General features: G+C 41.0%; 1 long non-coding RNA gene across 1 annotated transcript; it reads right to left on the minus strand.

Annotated features, from left to right (window-relative positions):
- LOC142033704 (uncharacterized) lies at positions 1-19714 on the minus strand. Its single transcript, XR_012651307.1, has 4 exons — positions 18997-19714; positions 17435-17595; positions 476-525; positions 1-99 (listed from the first exon to the last, which is right to left on the minus strand). It is a non-coding gene; the product is annotated as an uncharacterized LOC142033704 (long non-coding RNA).
- Positions 19715-22340: the final 2626 nt, after the last annotated feature.

Below are 22340 nucleotides of genomic sequence, written 5' to 3' on the forward strand. Positions count from 1 at the left end.
AGAAGTTCAGCACACTTTGGCTCACAAGTGTTATCAAGTGGGACCTTAGGGCATTTTCAATGGGGTTGAAAGTACACGAGAAGCAAACATCAGAGGGCACTGTACAGAGAATATTAAGAGGTTAAATTGCATTCATGTCACAAAGCATTTTCACTTTTTCAAAGAATCTAAGCTGTAGGCATTTTCCTGTCACTAAAATACAAGATTTTTTCCTGAACTTCAAATTTGAAGAACACAATGTTAAAAAAGCACATTAAAAACCAGCGTCAGCAGCCACTACAATTTTTTTCAAATCTGAGGGAAAGGAGTAAGAGTCTCTATTACAGATCACATAAACCATATGAAAAAACCCCGTATCACCAGATAGGGAGTTTATTCAATAAAATTCACATGTACATGCTGAGATAAGTCCTACTTAAATTGTGTGGAGCCACAGAAGCAAGGCTAGGTTTGATAAATCGAAGTTGGATCTTACCGCTGTGCAGCTTGTGCTAGTCCCTCCTTTCCCACTTGCCCCTTCAGTCCCTGGACAACAGAATGAACTCATTTTATTTACAGTATAAATTGTTCTCCTACTGAGAAGGACAACATTGCACCTCTCAGCAGAGCAAGTTCAGTACATTATTTATAGTCCAATTTTAATCATTTAATCTTTCATAACCCACTGAGACAAAAATTAACTAAAAAGACAAGCAACTTAATTGACCCAATTTTTCCTTCTGCACACTCAGGAGGGAAATTCCCTGGGGTTTATCATCTCAGGAACAAAAAGCTAACGCTACCCCCAAACAGAAGAGCATGTGTGGGGGGCTGTCTTAAGAGTATAATGCTATACCCCTACAATACACTGACTGCTTCTCAATGCTCTCTGAATTGTTAAGGAAAAAACAAAACTCACTTCCCCCAGGTAGCTCTGAAATACATGCACATACTTTTTAGACAGAGGATAATTTGTTGTTACTGAGGCAGAATTATGAGATCAGCTCTCTTGTGGAGAGACACCTTTTACGTAACTAAATCAAATTCTCAGTCGATTGTCCACAAAAAGAAACTAAGATCCCTTTTCCAATCTCTAGAAGTAGCATTTCCAATTTTTTCTTTTTTTTGTTTTTACAATAGGCCATGGTGTCTTTTTCTGCGGAGAAGAAGAGTAATACTAACCCTGTTTTAGTCACAATACAAAAGCTCAAAAATAAATCTTTTGAAGCTTGCACCCAAGTGCTTGTAGTACTCTTTGTGAAATAGTAATTTAAAATAATATGAACTAAAAACCTCTGAGCAACATTTTAGAGAGCAAGGAAATGCTAGAGAAGCTTCCAGTAGATGATGCAAGAATCAATTAACCATTTTGTCTACATTTAAACAAAAATAACCTTCTCTGTCTTATATGTCTCTGCTTCAGTTATAGCCCTATTTTTAAAAATAAATAGAGTATTTTAAATGACACTAAACCACATCTGATTTATGAAACACTGTTTAAACTACATCACCTTGAACAGGCCAGCATTAAAAAAAAAAATTCCAATGGTGACTGGTTCATGTCATTTACATTCTCCCCTCTGAGGGGAATGAAGATTTACAGGGCTTCATTTGAGTACTAACTTTAAATACAGAAACAAAGTGGCTTAAGTACCTTATCCTGAAGGAATGAAAATTGAAATCCTTTCAACACAACAGTGCTAGTCACAAAGGCTTGCAGTATATACAACATTTACAATTACTAATGACTAATTATCTACTAATTAAACATAAGTGGTGTTGCACCCTAACCAATAGCTGTATTGGGATACCACAACATTTCTTTATTCTAAATGGTAATTACTGCAAAGCATAATGTAAGGCTAGATCTACAAACAATACATGAAATTTAGGTCTGTTCGTGAGGGGAGAAGGCTTTCTCACCAGAGCTAGGCACTTCAGTGTATGATTCAAGACAAGCACTTTACTGAGGAGGCAAAGTTTGAATATTGGCATGTGACTATTTAGAGCTAGGTAATAGGAAATGCTGAAAATGAAGGAAAAAAAAAAAAACAGCTCTCCAGTCTTATGTCTCACCTGGACATTAGACACTTTAATCAGAATTTCAAGAAAGTGTCTATATGCACTGGGGGTCCAAAGCTGAAAAAAATTACATCCACACTTTTTCCTGAGTCTTTTCTCGTGGCTTAAGACTTCCCAGCTAATTGGTCCTTAAGATAGCTAGTCTCTTATCACACACTTTTTTCCTTCTAATGTGTTTGTAAGTTTTCATAAAATTTTCACTATCAAGTAACACCAGAGAGGGGGCCGTGTTTCACAGTAAAGAGAAGGGTGCTTTTTAAAATGCAAGGAAAGTTGTCGGAAGCTTTGGCACAGGTTTACTGTGAAATTTGACATGTATCTCAAAATAATTTATTTTACTACTTATCAGACATAAATTGAATTCTTTATAGGAACTTAATATTTCTCTATCCTAAAAAAGCATACTGAAGGCAGACATTAGGAAAAGGGCTCAGGCACCTCTGCAGCCTTCCTTCCCACACCATAAGACATCATAGGAATGCTGTGATCACGAAGGTATGGGATGAGAGGAGACACCATCCAACCAGGAAGCCTGGACATGGGAGGCAAAAAGAAGCATAAGGAAGAATGGCAAATAAGCTTGCTGAATCTTGTATAAAAATTGGAGTATTTGATTAGAGAATGCCAAGTGAAATCATTATTCTAATCATTGTTTTCCTGAGTGGTTCAGGTTGTAGTGAACAAAAAACCAAAAATTTTTCTGATTTCAAAGAAAACATTTTTTATTTCCATGGCATGAAATCTTGAGATTTGATCTATTCTTCCCAAAGTCACAGCTGGAGCTATTCAGCTTTCTGAACCCTTCCCTTATTTAGTCTCCCTCATATGAATTGTGAAAAGATCTCTTGCCCATATTACCAACTTCATACTTCGAGGGAGGAGGGAGTCTTGAAGCAATTCCTTATTTCCTCTACATAAGGGCAAATCGCTTTAAAAATAAGCATTCCTTGGCCAAAATTACATTAGAGCACAATGTACTCAACTGTTTCTCACTTAAGTGATGGAAAAAGGCAGGAGAGAGTGAGATGAAGAAAAATGAGGTAAAAGAAAGGTGTGAAGAACAGCTTAAAGAAGGGAAAGCTATAGTTTCCTAGGGGCACAAGAGAAGTAAGTTTGTGTGTGTAAATAGCAGCAACTATACAGGGAAAAGGGAATGTAAGAGAGAGAAAGGAGTACATTTGCTTTGCTTTTAAAATACACTTTTTTTTTTTCCTGGAATGATACTCCAGGCTCACCAGTAACTCTTTCTGATAGGTTTACATGCTGCTTTCTGGTTTTTTATTTCAGAACACAAACCTGTTATGAAATGCCAAAGTAGTCCCAATTCAGTCTGATATGTCAAGACCTTGTCAGTAGTCAGTACAGAGAATTTCTCTGTAGCATATAAAAATAAATATTTGTGTCTTTTTGTACCAAATCTGGTTTATGTCATGCTATAATTTAACTATTAACATGACTCTGAGAGGATTAATGCAACAGCAAGTTTCCTAATTTACAAAATATCCTATATTTTACACTGGGGTTACACAAAAAACCCTCTTCTAAAACAGATACTGACAGAGACTAATAGTAAATGCTGTAGCTTAATCTCGGAAGCCCGATGATGTCAAACCTCTTGAGCATCATATACAGTTTATGGTACGGTATTATAACAATCCTTCAGTGGAATTACTGTTTTGTAACTAATCTCTCCCTATCAGTTACACTACACAGAAACTGTGAAGTCCAAATACAAAGAGACCATAGGTGTGAATGATTGCACTTGAGTCTTTTCCCCCAACGATATTTCTAAGCCCAAGAGTGATAAATGGCACACCAGTTATAAACAGGCAATAGTGTCACTGGAACTAAAAGCTGAGAGTTCAAAGAAAAGTCACAATTCTTAAGAGTTCAGGAAAAGGCCAGAGACTGATGTTGCAATGCGTAATGATAAATGGCCAGGGTTGTTATACTCCAATTAGAGAAGATAGGTGATTGGCAAATAACCATGGCAGCATGAATGCTACAGCCTCAGACCATCCAAATCACCTTACTAGTCTGTAAGTGTTCCCATACCAGTCTAAATTTTTTCCTTGACAGAAACTGAATAGCCACAAATAAAATAGCCACAAGAGCTTCTGGCAATAAGCAAATTAATCATATGAATTAAATCACCTAAAGTGGTGATTTCCCACCTAAAGTGGGAAAAATTCAGGAACTAGAATTTAGACACACAAGTTCAAAAGGCTGACCCAGGAACAAATCTGCACAGACACCTGTCGTGGTTTCAGCCCAGCCGGTAACAAAGAACCACGCGGCCGCTCGCTCACTCCTCCCGCTCCCCTCCAGTGGGATAGGGGGGAGACGGAGAAAAGAAAAAAAACCTGGAACCTCGAGGGTTGAGATAAAGGCAGTTTACTGGAACAACACAAAGAAATTACAACAACAATGACGGTACTAATGAACGAGTATACAAAAAGAGTGATACACAGTGCAACTGCTCACCACCCGGGACCCGACGCTCCGCCACTTCCCCCAGCGAAAGTCCAGCCCACCCCCCCGACCCGCTCCCCATTTATATACTGAGCATGATGGCACATGGTATGGAATAGCTCCTTGGCTAGTTCAGGTCAGCTGCCCCGGCTATGCCCCCCACCTCCCAGGTTCCTGTAAAAATTAACTCTATCCCAGCTGAACCCAGGACATTATCCACCCCTTACTCTATACCATCTACATCATGCCCAGATCTTACATTTTCCAATCAACCACTACCACTTTCCTTGTCTTAGATATAAGTATTTGGACTCCCGCCTCCCTGCACACACACACACACAAATGGTATTCCTTTAGCCTGTGGGCTATCCCTCTAATGTGTCCATCAATTTTATTTAGTCCATGACTTTGGGGCTCCATCTGTTGTAACAGTTCTTCAGGATAAGAGAGATGGTGTGAGATGTTGGGTTGTTGTATGCTGCCTCTGGAACTTGTGGCTGGTACATTTGGTGCAACCCACGCCCTTGGTCTGCAGGTCAAAGATGTTGATCTTGAGGAAATTGCTGGGCACCAGTTCAAGTTCTATCGCTGTTGTACTTGACTCAGTTTCAAAGTCCATCCTTCAGTCATCTGGGTAATTTTTACAGTAATACCCTTGATATGGCATATAGACACTATAGATACAATGACATGCATTGGCAGGTTATTTAGCAGTTAAATATCATACAGCCTAATTCACTGGCTATTCTCTCCCAAAATCAAATCTCCCTGAGGTACACATCGAACTTCCCCATCCTTCTGCATCACCCACCAGGTGTACCCAGGTCCCTGAGCAAAAACAACCCCTTGAATGGGTTTGCCTCTGCTTGAGGGAGGACTAACCCAGACTGTCTTTCCTAACATACTCCTCATGCGCACTACAGGGACTTTATCCCCTTCTGCAGTATGTGGAAGTCTTGGTTGGGCGGGGCCAGCCCGATTGGCGGATCCTCTAGTATTAACTAACCAGGTGGCTTTTGTTAAATGTGTATCCCAACGTTTGAAAGTTCCACCCCCCATTGCTTTCAATGTAGTTTTCAGTAGTCCATTGTATTGTTCGATTTTTCTGGAGGCCGGTGCATGATAAGGGATGTGATATACCCACTCAATGCCATGTTCTTTGGCCCAGGCATCTACAAGGTTGTTTCGGAAGTGAGTCCCGTTGTCCAACTCTATTCTCTCTGGGGTGCTGTGTTGCCATAAAATTTTCTCTTCAAGGCCCAGGATAGTGTTCTGGGCAGTGGCATGGGACACAGGGTATGTTTCCAGCCATCCAGTGGTTGCTTCCACCATTGTAAGCACATGGCACTTGCCTTGGCGTGTTCGTGGGAGTGTGATATAGTCAATCTGTCAGGCCTCCCCCTGTTTATATTTCAGCCATCGCCCCCCATGCGACAGGGCTTTTTGCCACTTGGCTTGCTTAATTGCAGCACGTGTTTCACATTCGTGGATGACCTGTGCAATAGTGTCCATGGTCAAGTCCACCCCTCGATCTCGAGCCCATCTATATGTTGCATCTCTTCCCTGATGGCCTGAGGTATCGTGGGCCCACCGAGCCATAAATAGCTCACCCTTATGTTGCCAGTCCAAGTCCACCTGAGACACTTCAATCTTGGCGGCCTGATCTGCCTGCTGGTTGTTTTGATGTTCTTCAGTGGCCCGACTCTTGGGTACATGAGCATCTATGTGACGTACTTTTACCACTAGCTTCTCTATCCAAACAGTGATATCTTGCCACAGTGCGGCAGCCCAGATGGGTTTACCTCTGCGCTGCCAGTTGCCCTTCTTCCATTGCTGTAGCCACCCCCACAGGGCATTTGCCACCATCCATGAGTCAGTATAGAGATAGAGCACTGGCCACTTTTCTCTTTCAGCAATGTCTAAAGCTAGCTGGATGGCTTTCACCTCTGCAAACTGACTTGATTCACCTTCTCCTTCAGCAGTTTCTGCGACTAGTCGTGTAGGACTCCATACAGCAGCCTTCCACCTCCGATGTTTTCCCACAATGCGACAGGACCCATCAGTGAACAGGACATATTGCCTCTCATTTTCTGGCAGTTTATTATACAGGGGGGCCTCTTCAGCCCGTGTCACCTCCTCCTCTGGCGACATTCCAAAATCTTTGTCTTCTGGCCAGTCTGTGATCACTTCTAAAATCCCTGGGCGACTGGAGTTTCCTATGCGAGCCCGTTGTGTGATCAGTGCAATTCACTTACTCCACGTGGCGTCAGTCGTGTGATGTGTAGAGGAAACTTTCCCTTTGAACATCCAGCCCAGCACTGGCAGTCGGGGTGCTAAGAGGAGCTGTGTCTCAGTACCAACCACTTCTGAGGCACTTTCGAACTCCTTCATATGCTGCCAATATCTCTTTTTCAGTTGGAGTATAGCGAGCCTCGGATCCTCGATATCCCCGACTCCAAAACCCCAGGGGTCGGCCTCGGGTCTCTCCAGGTGCTTTCTGCCAGAGGCTCCAGGTAGGGCCATTCTCCCCAGCTGCAGTCTAGAGCACATTTTTAACATCTTGTCCCATCCGGACTGGCCCAAGAGCTACTGCATGAACAATCTCCCGCTTAATTTGTTCAAAGGCTTGTCGTTGCTCAGGCCCCCATTTAAAATCATTCTTCTTCTGAGTAACTTGGTAGAGAGGACTTACAATTAGACTGTAATTTGGAATATGCATTCTCCAAAACCCCACGACACCTAAGAAAGCCTGTGTTTCCTTTTTATTAGTCGGTGAGGACATAGCTGCTATTTTGTTGATCACATCCGCAGGGATCTGACAACGCCCATCTTGCCATTTTACTCCTAAGAACGGTATCTCCTGCGCAGGTCCCTTGACCTTACTTTCTTTTATGGCAAAACCAGCCTTCAAAAGGATTTGGATTATTTTCTTCCCTTTCTCAAAAACTTCTTCTGCTGTGTTGCCCCATACGATGATGTCATCAATATATTGCAGGTGCTCTGGAGCTTCACCTTTTTCTAGTGTAGTCTGGATCAGTCCATGGCAAATAGTGGGGCTGTGTTTCCACCCCTGGGGCAGTCGATTCCAGGTGTACTGGACGCCCCTCCAAGTGAAAGCAAACTGTGGCCTGCACTCCGCTGCCAAAGGAATGGAGAAAAATGCATTAGCAATGTCAGTTGTGGCATACCACTTAGCTGCCTTTGATTCCAGTTCATACTGAAGCTCTAACATATCTGGCACAGCAGCGCTCAGCGGTGGCGTGACTTCATTCAGCCCACGATAATCTACTGTTAGTCTCCATTCCCCATTAGATTTCCTCACGGGCCATATGGGACTATTAAAGGGTGAGCGAGTCTTGCTGATCACTCCTTGTCTCTCTAATTGGCAAATCAGCTTATGGATGGGGATCGGGGAGTCTCGGTTGGTGCGATATTGCCGCCAGTGCACCGTTGTGGTGGCAATTGGCACCTGTTGCTCTTCAACCTTCAGCAACCCCACAACCGAAGGGTCTTGGGAGAGACCAGGCACGGTAGACAGCTGTTCAGTCTCCTCCGTCTCCAATGCAGCTATACCAAAGGCCCAACGGTACCCTTTTGGGTCCTTGAAATACCCCCTCCTGAGATAATCTATACCAAGGATGCACGGGGCCTCTGGGCCAGTTGCAATGGGGTGTTTATGCCACTCATTCCCGGTTAGACTCATTTCAGCTTCCAATATAGTTAGCTCTTGGGATCCCCCTGTCACACCAGAGATACAGATGGGTTCTGCCCCTTTATAACTTGATGGCATTAGGGTACATTGTGCACCAGTGTCTACTAGAGCTTTATATTCCTGTGGATCTGATGTGCCAGGCCATCAAATCCACACTGTCCAGTAGACTCAGTTGTCCCTCTCCTCCACCTGGCTGGAGGCAGGGCCCCTCTAATCCTGGTTAGAGTATCTGTTACTCACTTTTCTCACATGTGAATCAGAAGTCCCTTCAAGAGGATCAGAAATGAGATCAGCCCATCTACTGCATTCGGGGGACTGCTCATGGGAAACTGGAGCAGCAGTTTTCCAAGAAGAATCCTCTTTTCTGGTTGCTTTGTCTCGCAACTCCCATACCCGTGCATCCAGGACTGATGTAGGTTTTCCATCCCACTTCCTCATGTCCTCTCCATGGTCACGCAGGTAAAACCACAGGTTAGCCTGTCGTGTGTACTTTCTCTCTCCTCTCTCTTGGGCAGAGGAACGCTTACTCCCAATAACTGCGATGCGGGCCTGTACAGGTGAGGAGGAGGACATCTCCACTTTGAATTGCTGGAACTCTCGGGACAATTCCTCTACAGCTGAGACACAGGCCCATAGGGAGGAAGAGAGACTTCCTTTGTATTGCCGGAGTTGGACAGCCAATTCATCCACCGTTTGTCTGTAGCCTTCTTTCCAGAACATTACTGCCAACGAGTTGGCATAGGTTGGTGGTGCACTTCGTAGAAACTTCCGCCACATCGGTTGTGTGCATTGGACTTCATCTGGATCTGTGGGTGACTGCGCATTTTCTGGATCATTATAAATCACCTCCAGCACGGCTAATTCCCTCAGGTACTGGATACCTCTCTCCATGGTGGTCCACTTGCCTTGGTGACATATAACTTCAGCCCTGAAGGGGTCTCTCTCCTTTACACCTAACGGAAGTCGCCTCCAGAGGCTGAGGACTTGTGTTTTTCTCCCAATCGCCTTGTCGATGCCCCCTTCCCTAGACAGAGATCCCAACTGCTTGGCTTCCTTACCCTCTAATTCCAAACTACTGGTCCCATTATCCCAGCATTGGAGCAGCCAGGTAACAATGTGCTCACCTGGGTGGCGGCTAAAATCTTTTCGCATGTCACACAACTCACTCAGGGATAGAGATCGGGTGATTATTTCAGGTTCTTCCTCTTCCTCCTGTTCTCGCGATGAACCTGGTTCATCTTCATCTCTCACTAAGCAAATTGATTACTTTGTGTGTTTCTTTTTCTGTACAGGGGCGACTGATACTGGCACAGGTTGGTTCTCTGGTTTAGCTGCAGTACCTGTCGCCAGGGTTGGGGTAGCCACGCTGCCTGTTGCCAGGGTAGGGGTAGCCACAGTGCCTGTTATTGGGGTTGGGGTAGCCACGGTACCTGTTGCCCTGTTTTCCCTCTTTTCCCCCTGAGGGTGCTGCCTAGTATCAAGCAGTGTTTGGTAGATACTGGCCAGGGCCCAGCACAGTGCAGCGAGTTGTGTGTCTCTGGAATAGCCACAGCATTTTCCTTTCAAATATTCTACCACTTCATGAGGGTTCTGTAGTTGTTCATGAGTGAACTTCCAAGCCACTGGAGGTGAGAAGTTCTCTAGATACCTGCCCATATCCTCCCACATGCCATGCCACCCATGCATATCCAGCTTTGGGGCAGATCTCTGGGTGGTACTCCTAAAGACCCTTTTTGTAGCCCTAAACAAGACCTGAAACATATTCAGGAGGCATAGCACTAACAGCACACTGGCTTGCGCATCCCAAGGATATTCAAAATTCTCGAAAGCTGTTGTAATTAGTTGGAAGGAGAAAAGGGAGGCAAACGGACAGGGGGAAGTATCCCCCCCTAACTTCCCCATGGATTGGTTGTAATTACCAATAAAATCCGACAGAAGGTGCCCAAAGTATGGAAATGATATCACTGCTTCATACAGATACCAGCTTAACCTCATGACCAGTGATGTAATCATTTCACAAGTCGACATTGCCCAGTACAGCAAAATGATACTCCCAATCACTCTCCCAGAGATGAGATACACAACTACAGGCAATACATAGAGCATATAAGAGCTTACAAAACGCCACCATGTAAACAAATGAATCAACATTGTGACTAACATCTATTTATCTAGTATAAGGAATGTGTATAACAAATTTGTTTCAACACACTCTGGCCAGCTCTGTCATTATCTCAACCCTTCGTGCCCCATGTTGGGCGCCAAAAAGGACCACGCGGCCACTCGCTTACTCCTCCTGCCCCCCTCCAGTGGGATAGGGGGGAGACGGAGAAAAGAAAAAAAACCTGGAACCTCGAGGGTTGAGATAAAGGCAGTTTACTGGAACAACACAAAGAAATTACAACAACAACAACGGTGCTAATGAACGAGTATACAAAAAGAGTGATGCACAGTGCAACTGCTCACCACCCAGGACCCGACGCTCCGCCACTTTCCCCACCGAAAGTCCAGACCACCCCCCCACCTCGCTCCCCATTTATATACTGAGCATGATGTCACATGGTATGGAATAGCTCCTTGGCTAGTTCAGGTCAGCTGCCCCGGCTATGCCCCCCACCTCCCAGGTTCCTGTAAAAATTAACTCTATCCCAGCTGAACCCAGGACAACACCTGAATCTCCACTTGCAACTCAGAGAAGTGGAAGCTGACAGTATCTTTCTTTTGTGGAAAGGCTATAGTGTTTAGACCATTTTCTCAGGCATTGAAAAAATTGGGTTCTAGACCCCCACACACTACTCTCACAATCCAGGTGAACACCATGCACACCAGGAGCACTTTCCATCCTGCACCAGTGTACAATCAGGAGATGAAAACTGATAGATCTGGAAGGAGCGCTGGCAGGAGGGAGCTTGAGGACCTGGGCTTTTGCCATTCCCACGCAGACAGGAAAGATAAGATGGTTCCTTATTTCAATTCCAATATTACTTCTACTTATTAAACAACAGACCAATGTAGAAACAGTCACCAAGGTGAGGCCTGGCACAAATCTCCTTCCTGCTAGATAAGATCCAGATTCTAGATAAGCTAAATAGGAGACATTTCCAGACATCTATAGAAAAGATGTCCTGAACAGGCTTTTCAAGGCCTCATTTTCAGGGTTTGTTCAGAGCAGGAGGCACCAGATTCCCAGAATCTTCTTATGTCATGACCTTATATGGTTGAATTTGCAGGACCAGGGTCTAAATTGGATCTCAAAAATGATCATGTACTGTAATATACAGAAAGATTTACATTAGAAATGAAGTTACATGTATTTTCTACATCCTCCTCTCCAAAATAAACAATCTTTGCTTATTGCTTTTTATTGCATCTCTGCAATAACAACAAAGTCTATGTCGAATATTTTTACATAAAAGTTTGAGCAGTAGTGAACTAAAAATAGATACATATTTGCCAGAAGATTCCTAGAGACAGAACATAAGGAAATTTTACATGGAACAGCTATTTACACTACCTGAAAATATTCTCCAGAGATATATATCAGTGCCTACAACAAAATTACATAAAAGAAATAATTGGCCATCCTCACTTTTATGTTATAGACTTACATGATGGATTAAATGTTCTAGAATGCTAAAATAATTCACCTATAAAATGAGTGACAAGGCTACAACATTTAAAAGAACTTGCTTAGCTTTAAAGACTAGAGTTGCAATGGGAATAAGAAACACTGTTCACAACATCAAGAACATTGCTTAATGTTATTTTAAATATCACTATTCAACTTCCCCTATCCAAGTATTCTTTACCATGGGCCTCTCCCCTTGTTTTCTGAACTTAACTAAAAAATAGTATAAACATTCTCAAGTAAAACATTCATAAGGCAGGAAATGGGGAAATTAATTCCCCATCTCACTTGTATATATAGACTGAACACAGAGTCTTTATGTGCTCATATAACATTTGCTAAATGAGCATTCACTCCCTCATTACGAATACTAAATGGGTAGCTATTGAGTTTTTCACTGCACAGTCACCACCCTTGGTTCATAAGGTTCCTGAACTACAAATTGCTGGAGGTTAGGAAAACATTCTTGGGAAGTATCACTGTATGCTAATACATTACACGTTCTTCCTTAAGCATCCACTGCTGGCAACTGTCAGAGATGTAACACTAGGCTACACAAGTTGTGTTACAACCCCACAGGGCCACACTAATAATACTGGGACTGGTTATAGTCCTGGTATCACAAACACTACACATGCAGTTAACACTGCTTCCTTTATTCTGACATGTGAGAGAATTGTATTTACTGTACCAGGTTTCTTCCAACATGCTTTGGAAGACATGCTTATCTGAGTGTAAGGAACATGCTTTCATCTAGCTGTACATTTTGATATCTAACAGTATTTAGAGGTAACTTTTCCAAATGAGCCTACCTTAGCAAGCAAGCAAGCCTAACCAGTCTATAAATACTCTGCAACTCAAAATGCAATTATTTCATTTAATTTTGTTCCAATCACTGGCTCCCCTTCTGAAGCATGCCCGAACACTCACCTAGGCACAGAATGGGAAAATCTTGTTTAGCTTGATTCCCCCACTGCTTCACAGGCAGCAGCATGGGCAGCACAGACAAGGAGGCAAGGAGCAGGTGGCAGCAGTTTGATGAGAGGCCTGGGGTGGACAGCAAGGGAATAAAGCAAGGAGGCAGCAGTGATGAAAGACAAAAGAACAAGGCTGAAGTTAGGTGGATGTCTCCAAACAGGTCAATCCAGAATAGGACAGTGGTTCCTACTCATGAAGAGAATGAAAACCACGGAAATAAGAATCAGCTCACAGAAATCCACTATCGGGCTGTCATCCTTTCCTCAGCTAATCATTTCGTAGCTCATTTAGTGGGGACTACACTCATTTTGTAACGGAGTGTATTTTTAATATGCTGTACCTGGAGTATCACTTAACTTTCCTGTAATTCATGGGCTTCCTTTGCATTTCCCTCCTTTTCCAGTTCCCTCATTATATTCATACCTTCCACAGCAAAGCTGGGATCTCACAGACAGCCTAACTTGCTATGCAACCCTAATTCACTCCTTGCAAGTGATCTGAGCAATGCACGGCATTTAGCAAGTGCTCTGCAAGTGGTAGAAGGTAAGAGAGAGACATATGGTCATACGCCCATTTGACCCTGTTGATAATACCCATGTGGTATTATTATAGGCCACCCTACAAACTACTAGAGAAATCCTGCAGAAGATCAAGATTTAAACAACAACAAAAGTCACATTAGGACAGAAAATGAGAGCTTTCAAAGTCTGCCATTCATTCACAATTATGGACCCAGATTCACTTCAGAATACCCTAGCTCTCAGGCCACATCTCCGAGCCATCAAAAATACAGATTCACACATTTGATTTGCTTGAAGAGGGATTTTACATAGCAGAGAAGCCTTTGTGTTGAAGTTGTTCCAAAAGTGAATCCTTCTCGGCTATTCAGAAAGCGTGTTTGAACCTTGGTCTCCAAGATCCCAAGGCTGTAACTTGATCACCAGCTATTTTGCAGAAAGTACCTCCCGCTCTGCTGGAGCTATTCCACTTTGTATAAACAGTGCGAGGAGCCCCTGCCTGGAGAGCTTGTGGCTGGGGGACACCCTCGGGTCATGCAGGAGGGACAGCAATCTCAGCCTGAACCTCAGCTTACTGGCAGGAGCTTTTATAACAGTGCTACTTGCTATCTGGCAGCAGAACCTTTCTCTTTCTCTCTTCTTCTCTTCCACCCACCCAAATGATGGTCAGGAAGTTTTCTTATGGATCAGAATTAGAGCAGATTTCTTTAACCATAAAATTCCCAATCAGCTCCATTCATTCAAGGCAGACACAGAGCAAATGAAAAGCTGTGCAGGCTTCTTGACAATTCCTACCTAGAAGCAGTCTGTTGAAATGAAAACTAGAATTCAGCTCTAAGGAGGTCTGGTTTCTCCCTGACAATTTCAACCTCTGAGACAAAACCAGCAATGCTGAGAGCAAAGATCAACCTCGCTTCAGAGTCTCCATATCAGAAGCTGGCAATTGTTGCAAGGCAAACACTGAACTTTGAAATCCTGCACTTTCATTTAGTACAGCAAAAGTCTTTATCACTCACACTTAAACCACAGTGACTTTTCTCCAAAGTGCAGATTGCACTGAAGCTCTCTTGCAAAAGACTCTGAACTTTATCTTCCATTTTGAGAATACTGGCTGAAAAAAATACAATTTGGCACTTCAGAAGAGACATTTGACTTGTCCTTGTCTCAAATGATTGCTCCTTATAGCCCTTGAGCAACTGCAGCTTTGGAAGCATTTCAAAGAGAAATGCTCTAGCACTGTGTTCATTTGGTATCAGAGAAAGTAGTTAGTCTGAGCTACTGTAATTCCCATTATCATCTTTTTTGCAAATGTACTTCTGCTTAGTGAGACATACAGCTTAATTTTCTTAGTCTTGTTTTTAAGCTGTGGTACCTAACATGGCTGATACTTCAGGTGCAGAAAAGGTGTTTCAATATATTTCTTTTAATTAAATTTGAAGAAAGTAAAAGCTGCACCCATTTGGGGTAGTAATAGCTGAAAAACATCATTAAGTTCTTAAAGCTTGTGTTAAAATGTAATCTGTTATTCTTAAGAAAACAATCATTATGTTTCATCTCAATGAAACATAATGTGTGCACACGTACATGTGTATGTGAATGTACACAGACACAGGTTTTCCTTTTTTTAAATTTAAGTGACAACACATGAAAACAAACACGCTTTGGCATATATATACTTATGCTCTAAAATAATTTGTCATATTTGAAAGAAAAAAACCAAAAACAACCAACAAAACCCACCCAACCCCAAACTCAGAATTACCAATATTTTTTCTGTATTTTATTTAAAACACTTCATTACCCACACTGCTTTCTGTTAGGTTCTCAGATATGCTCCATCTGATTTAAAACCTTATTGCAAGGTTACCAAGAGGAACAGAATCAGGTCAGCACATTAAACTAGATTTTTCTTTTACATCAGCTCCCAGGCAAATCTTCAGATTTTCTATGTTATTTACAAGGACATTAAGAAGGTCTTGTTCTTTCTACCTCAGTGAATTATTCCTCCCATATGCAGATGTGGTAGTTCTTTAGAAGCTGGTTAATTATATATTCTATAACAATAACAGTAGGATCTTAACAGAATAACTTTGATTTACCAACCTTATAAAAAGTCTGTCCTTACCTTTCAGGATCTGATTTTACTATTAGATGTGCTAAATTAGAATAATAATTCTTAAAATAAATTATCTAAAAAAGTCAGTGTCTGACACCCCAAGATACAGCTGCAAATACAGTAAAAGCTTTTACATAAATATTTGACAATTTGTTAAAAAACATTTACAAAAATAATTTGTAATATCAGAAGCATCAAAAGTTAAGCTATTATTAGAAATGACTTGGTGATAGGAGATGCTTTTAAACAAACATCTACTAGTTTTTGTCAAATACAATTTGTGTAGCTACAGTACGCTCCCCCACAAAGTTTTACTAAGAGATGAGGAAAAAAAAAAAAGATCTTCCTTTAGCTAGATTTTTAACTAGTATGTATTTTGCATTCAAAATAGGACTAGGTTTTTTTTTTCCTAATCGCTGCTAAACTTAGCCTCAAATATGAGGATTCAGTATTGGGGTACAAATGTCAAATTTCAGAGGTACTTCTATTCAGATTTTTTTTCACTGGAACTATGTGGACATATTCATAACCTTGATTTGACACAAACCAGAGAACATCTGTAACCACATGTATTTTGCTGACTTGCTTCATGCTATATTTAAATTTTTTAGGGGTCACTGGTCACCTCAGCTGTTCACTGTCATAGTTACAGCCTGGTGGCCAGAGCTCTGTCAAGTTCTTTCTCCTGATCAGGAAACAGCTGAACAGCTTCTGCCTTATCTTTCCGTTTGCAGAAGCTTGCACCAAGGTCCCTATTTGTTCTTTCTTAGAAGACCGTATGTAGATCTCACAACCCATGGACTAAGGCACTGAGCCTACAAACACTCCTGTGCTTAAGACTGCACATGTGAGTAGTCTCAAGGAATTCAGTCATATCATAAAGGTAAATAATAGGATCAGTACACAGTACATGATGCAACACATTATTAACACTAGAAAAATCATCAGAAACCATCTCCTGTATCCTACCTGTCCTTTCCAGTATTCTTCCCCACATCCTCTCTGCTGCAAAAGACTTTGATTCTCTGGGACTATTAAATGTTAGATGTAGTGCTATTCAGTGTGAACCAGATGATTCCCCTCTTGCAGAAAAGTTGTAGGTTTTTTTGTAAGAAAGTTTTCAATATTTTTTTTTTTTTTTTAATATTAAAAATATCCGATAGATCTGGAATAGTTACCCAGACTTATCCAGTTTATTGTTAGAGGCAGTAGTCTTACAGCTTTAGGTAGCAAATTCAACAGGAGAAGTAATTGCTTACAAAAGCTTTTAGAAGACAAGAGTCCCTGTAGAAAGGATCTGAGTAATATCAGATCTACATGATATGAAGAGCAAGTGGCAGATACACCCATGTGTTCTGAAAGATATTTAGGTAAAACCAGAGGCATCTTCTTCATGAGGCTATTTCCTAAGAGCATGCTATTTCTGTATGTATGTGTTCAATTAGGCCCAGTGAAAAATTCAAAACCTTATCTAAACTGTAAAAGCAAAGGCAATTAAGGAATATGTACTACAGCAAAGATGCTAATATTTATTTCCTTAAATGTCGATTAGAAAGTTATAATTTTTCACACTAGAAAATGTCACTCCAGTAGTCAGTCATACATATAGCCAGTTTTTATATATCAGCTTTATCATCAGACTGGTAGTAACCAGAATGCAAGTACTAGGGTCCTGCAAATTAATAACGACAAATGAATCCTGCTACTCTTGCTGCTACCTAAACATGCTCACCAGCTTGCACAACTGGACACAAAACATAAGACCAAACTGGAACAGATTCTTCCCTAGGCTACTTTTGCTTACATCTAGGAAAAAACATGTTCTTTAGTTACTTGAAGTTAAATAGCTCAACAAAAAATACTTAATATTCTTCCTATAGAACTTGATAGTACATTTATATCAAAGATACTGTTAGCTTGGCTGGAAAATCCCTTAGGAAAAGTCTTACCTTATGTGGAAGAGACAAATTAAACCCAAGTTTGCAGCTTGAGACTTTTTTTTTTTTCTTCTAAGGATGAATTTATCTCTTTTCAGTTCAGTACCTCTGTGCTCTCTTCTGACCTAATTTTGTCTGTGATAAATGCCAGAGTTTCAGTGGAGTCACTTGAGCTGCTGTAAGAAAAGAACTGAAGTAAAAAAATGAATGCACTCAACATTCCTGCTCTGACAGATTGCTTGTCAGGACACTAAAAGCCTTGCAAGGCTATAGGTGAGGTAAAGCCCTAGAACTGCCATTCTTCAGACAAAATTGCATTTCAGTTTTCTACTAATTATTGTGTACTAACATAATGAAGTTAAAGCTCATTCAGACTAAGCAGGTCTACAATTTGTACAGGCCTGATACAGGCTGTTTTATAGGATTCATTCCCATGGGTATTGCATGGCTAGAGGACATTCAAATTAAATTTCAGCCTTGGTTTAGACAGGAGAAAGACAACAAATGCCTTCTACTGAGAGGCACTACAAAGCACAGTTGGCCAAAGAAGTTTCTCAATTTAACTACTTTCTATTCTTCCCTTACCCAAGCACCTTACAGGGAATGTTTTTCACTTGCTGATAGAGGGTCAGCAAATAGCATGGAAGACTAAACATAGGTGCATCTGCTCTTGCAAAAACAGGGCAGAAACTGACCACAGGAGGTACAGGGTGACTCCCCATCCCAACCCTTCAGGGTGGATCCCAAGGAGTGGCAGAGGACCTGCCACCAAAGCTCATGTCGCAGGATGTGGCAGGCAGGAGAGCTCAGATGCATCAGGTAACAAAAACATAAAGAGAGCTGTACTGGCCAGGGCCAAAAGCTCTTCCAAACCAGTATCCTGCCCCTGACGCTACCCAGTAATGAATCCTAGGGGAAATACCGAGGCAAGCATATTATGATTTTTCCTCTACTGTATGCTCCCAGCTTCTGACACCCTGCAGCCTTGGGGCTTGCTTGAACCAGCCAGCATTTCCTTCCAAGTCTACCAGCAACATAAGGACTCACTGCTCACCCATGCTAAGACCCTCCTGGATTTACAGGACTCATATACCTCTACCTCAACAAGAGAAGAGTCCCTCATAGAGCAAAGACTTCAGCTGGAGGGGAAAACTAAAGTAGATCAGATAGTCTCATAGCCACACAACACATTTAAGGAAGAGCCTTTCTCTAGAAATTGTCCCAAAGTGTGTGACACCTTATGAAACAGTTGGGGGGGAGGGAGAATATTAAACAATATGTGGCTACATGATATATAATCTTAAGTCTTAAAATAATTTAATAAAAACATTATTAAAGGATTGTTTACAGTAGAAACTGCACCAAATTGTGCTATTTTAATACCATGATCAAGTTCACTGATCCACTGCAAACACTCCAAAGTACTTTTAACTTACCAGAAAACATGCAAATATATGACTGTTCTTCTGAGGTCTTACATTTGCTGAACAGGTAAACATTTCATTACTTTGGAGCAAGAAAGGAATGCCCAATTCCATCTCCTGTTAGCAAAAAAACCCCATAAGATAACTTACCTGAAGCACATGAGAACGAAAGTTGGCTGCTTCTGCTGTTAACAAACACTCATTTTGTATGAGATGAGAAAGAAAATACTTTCATCAGAAAAACAAGTTATCCTCCACTATAACAGCTCCATTCTTCCTAGAGCGTCCCCTCAATTCTCTGAAAATGCAAAAATAAATGAAAACATAACAATTTTTTAAAGAATAAGATTATCAGATTTTTGAACTAATAGTGAAATGCAGTATTGTAGATATGTTAAGGGTACAGTGTTTCCCAAGCCTATATGATAAAATTCCTCAATGTCTTAAAAGATTGACTGAGGCTCTGAAAAGTCAATATTTAATAATACACGTCAAGTCTGACTTTCAGATGCCCAAGTGATCATTTAAAAAAAAAAAAGAAAAATCAATATTTAACAGGACAGCTACAGATCTTCTTCACCTCATTATTGCTAGAAAGATGGGTAAATTCACATGACGACTGCAAAACAGCACACACACATTGCTTAGGTATTATCAAAATTTGCAGACCTACATAAGAGGAACACGTTTGTGAAAGTTTTTATGGTCCACATTCTTGTTTTTGAAGGAAGAATAGATAGCTTTCATATATCCTACCATTTAAACATTTCTCCATCTCCTAGAGAAAGTTTGGATTTTCAAAGAAGGTTTAAGGAAATTGTTGTCCCCTAATGTCTATGATATTAAGGTGTTTACTGTAGTACTATCTCTTTTGAAAGCTCACCCTAAATTAAAAAGAAAATGTAAAAGGCATAGACATAGATATATTAATCATTAGTATTCTGTCTTGCACCATGCTTCCCCCCCCCCCTTTTTTTTTTCCACAGTACTTAAATACCCAAGCCAAACAAAAGCACCCTGATCATACAGAACTTCATAGGAGACAGTCAGCTTAAAAAAAAAAAAAAGGCATGATTTGGTCACCCCAGTTTCTTTTTCAGCAATGAGATTTAAAGACCTCAATGCTTCTGATGTCAGAATAATAGTATTTCTTTTCTAATGCTATTTTCTTAAAATAAATGATACTATTACTTATACAACATGCAGCCAGTATCAGAATACTAGTTATGGAAAACATAGCAGCAATATATTCAAAGCTTCATATTGGTGCTGTTACATGTTTTCCTAGTTTTGGCACTCCTTTTATAAGCACTTTTCAACTTGTACTTGAATTGTTCTGGCCCTTAAAACTTTTCCTCAAATTGCTGAATAGGATTTTAGAAAAAAACAATTGGGACTGCAGTAGAGAAAGGAAAAAAAAAAATCATGTTTTGTATATGTCTTGTGTTGTTCTCTGCCTTCCATGATTATAGAGATAACAGGATTTCCAAAACTGGGATTCAAAACTGCACATTTCCTCCAGTTCAGAATCAGGAAGTGCATTTACCTGTGAGAATTGGAGGGAGTTACAGACATACATTCACCACTAGTTTGTAAAGTAAAATATTGACAGAGACATTGTTGTTGTTGTTATTGTTATTATTTTTAAAAGATTACTAGAAGCACTTGGCACCAGAAACTAACAGGGGTAAAGAAAGCTAAGCCTCATCCTTCTGGTATGTCTGTACCACAACAGGAGCCCTGGTAAACCGGCAACAGGCTTAGGGTGCTACCTAGCAATTTCACAGCCCGGTGCCAAAGATTTTTGCAAGGAAGCGTCAACTGCGTGAAAACAACTCCTGTGAATCTGTCTGGTTTCTGCAGCACCATCAGTAAAGTAGCAGTGACTCTAGATTCAGATCTGTTTCTTCTACACTTTTCAGGGATCACAGAGAAGGAGCTGTCCCAGTGCGTTTATGCCACTTACCTCCCAAGAGGAGTTTGCACAGTGGTTTGACCTATGACAGAGGGGACTGGAAAGCAGCTAATTCTGACACAAGTGATGACAGCAAACCTCCCCCCCCCTTCAGAAGGGGAGAAGTACAACCAAATAAGGACTAAGAGCTGGATCCTAGGACCTGTTGCCACTAAATGGTCATTTCAACAAGGCTGTTTTGCACTGGTATCCAAGTTGCTGCTGCTGTTTGTCCAGTGATCAGTTGTAGCCATGCAAAAAGCCACGTACAAAACACTTCTGACCTCTGGAATCTTACAGTTCAGTTGGGACACAAAGGCTTTAACAGACGAAAAAAGGTACAAACTAGAAGCTGAAAATGACAGCGTAAGTCCCAGTTTTATCTTCAGTATTTACCCCCCAAAACCAGCTTGGCTGAAATTCCATTTAGCACAGAAATAGCTAATAGCTGAATAATTCCCTATGGTGCACACTCTCCAATAGTTTTAATATCAGCACAATAAAATTGAATTTTAATTTACTTTGACGTTACGGTTATTCTGAGTGTTATTGTGCTTTCAACTATATTGTAAATAACATTTTCTTTCCTGTTACCTATAAAGTGACAATGTTATTGAAGGGAAGAAACACAGATTAGACTTGGAGTGTGAATTTATCAGATACCGAGGGCTAACTAACATTCTGAAAAGTGTGTTTGGTTCCACACAACACTCCAAAACCTGTATACTTGTATTTGACCTATTATCTCTAGACTTCTTCACAGTTTTTTTACACTTTTTATATGCTTCATTACTTTTGAAAGTGATTTTTAAAATTAGTACTTTTTCAAAAATCAAAACCAAAGAAAAAAAATCTTTAAATTATTTTTAAGGTTGCGTATTTGCAGAGGTCTGAGTAGCTTTGAACAAAAATATTGATTATCAGCTTTCAAGATGGAGCCACTGAGCCCTTGCAAACAAATCTGCTCGCATGGCAACCTACAGCCATCCAGAACTTGTTAAAATATAAGTCTGAAGATTTTTGTTTTCTTCTGAACATACAGTATATTCCATTTTCTCCTTTGTGGAGGAAGAATCAAAACACACACACACAAACACACACATATAGATACACATACACATTTGTGCCAGTCCTGGACTACAGCCAGCAACTGTTCTGTCTAATCTATAGGAGGAACAGATGAAGACTGGCTTGACAGTACATAATCAAGACTTGGTTTTAACATATTTCAGGCTTTCTTGAGTGGGAAAGGGGGAGCATTGAACCCGCTTCTCTAGAAGCTCGTGGTTCTAGAAGTAAGATGCAATACCCCAATCAAAAATGTAGTCCTCAAACACATGGCCTAACCTTATTTTTCTTTTACTTCTGCTCAGCTTTCTTTCCATACACAGGGGAGGACATCTCTTTCTTCACTCTGTCTTTTAAAATTAAAAGATTTTCAAGATAGGTATTCACTCTTACTGTTAATGACTTTAGTACACTAACAGCACAACTTTTCTCTCAGCTGGGGTTTCAAGAATATATTCTAACACAAACCAGG

The sequence above is a fragment of the Buteo buteo genome, chromosome 8 (genome assembly GCF_964188355.1).
Source record: "Buteo buteo chromosome 8, bButBut1.hap1.1, whole genome shotgun sequence".
Lineage (NCBI taxonomy): Eukaryota > Metazoa > Chordata > Aves > Accipitriformes > Accipitridae > Buteo > Buteo buteo.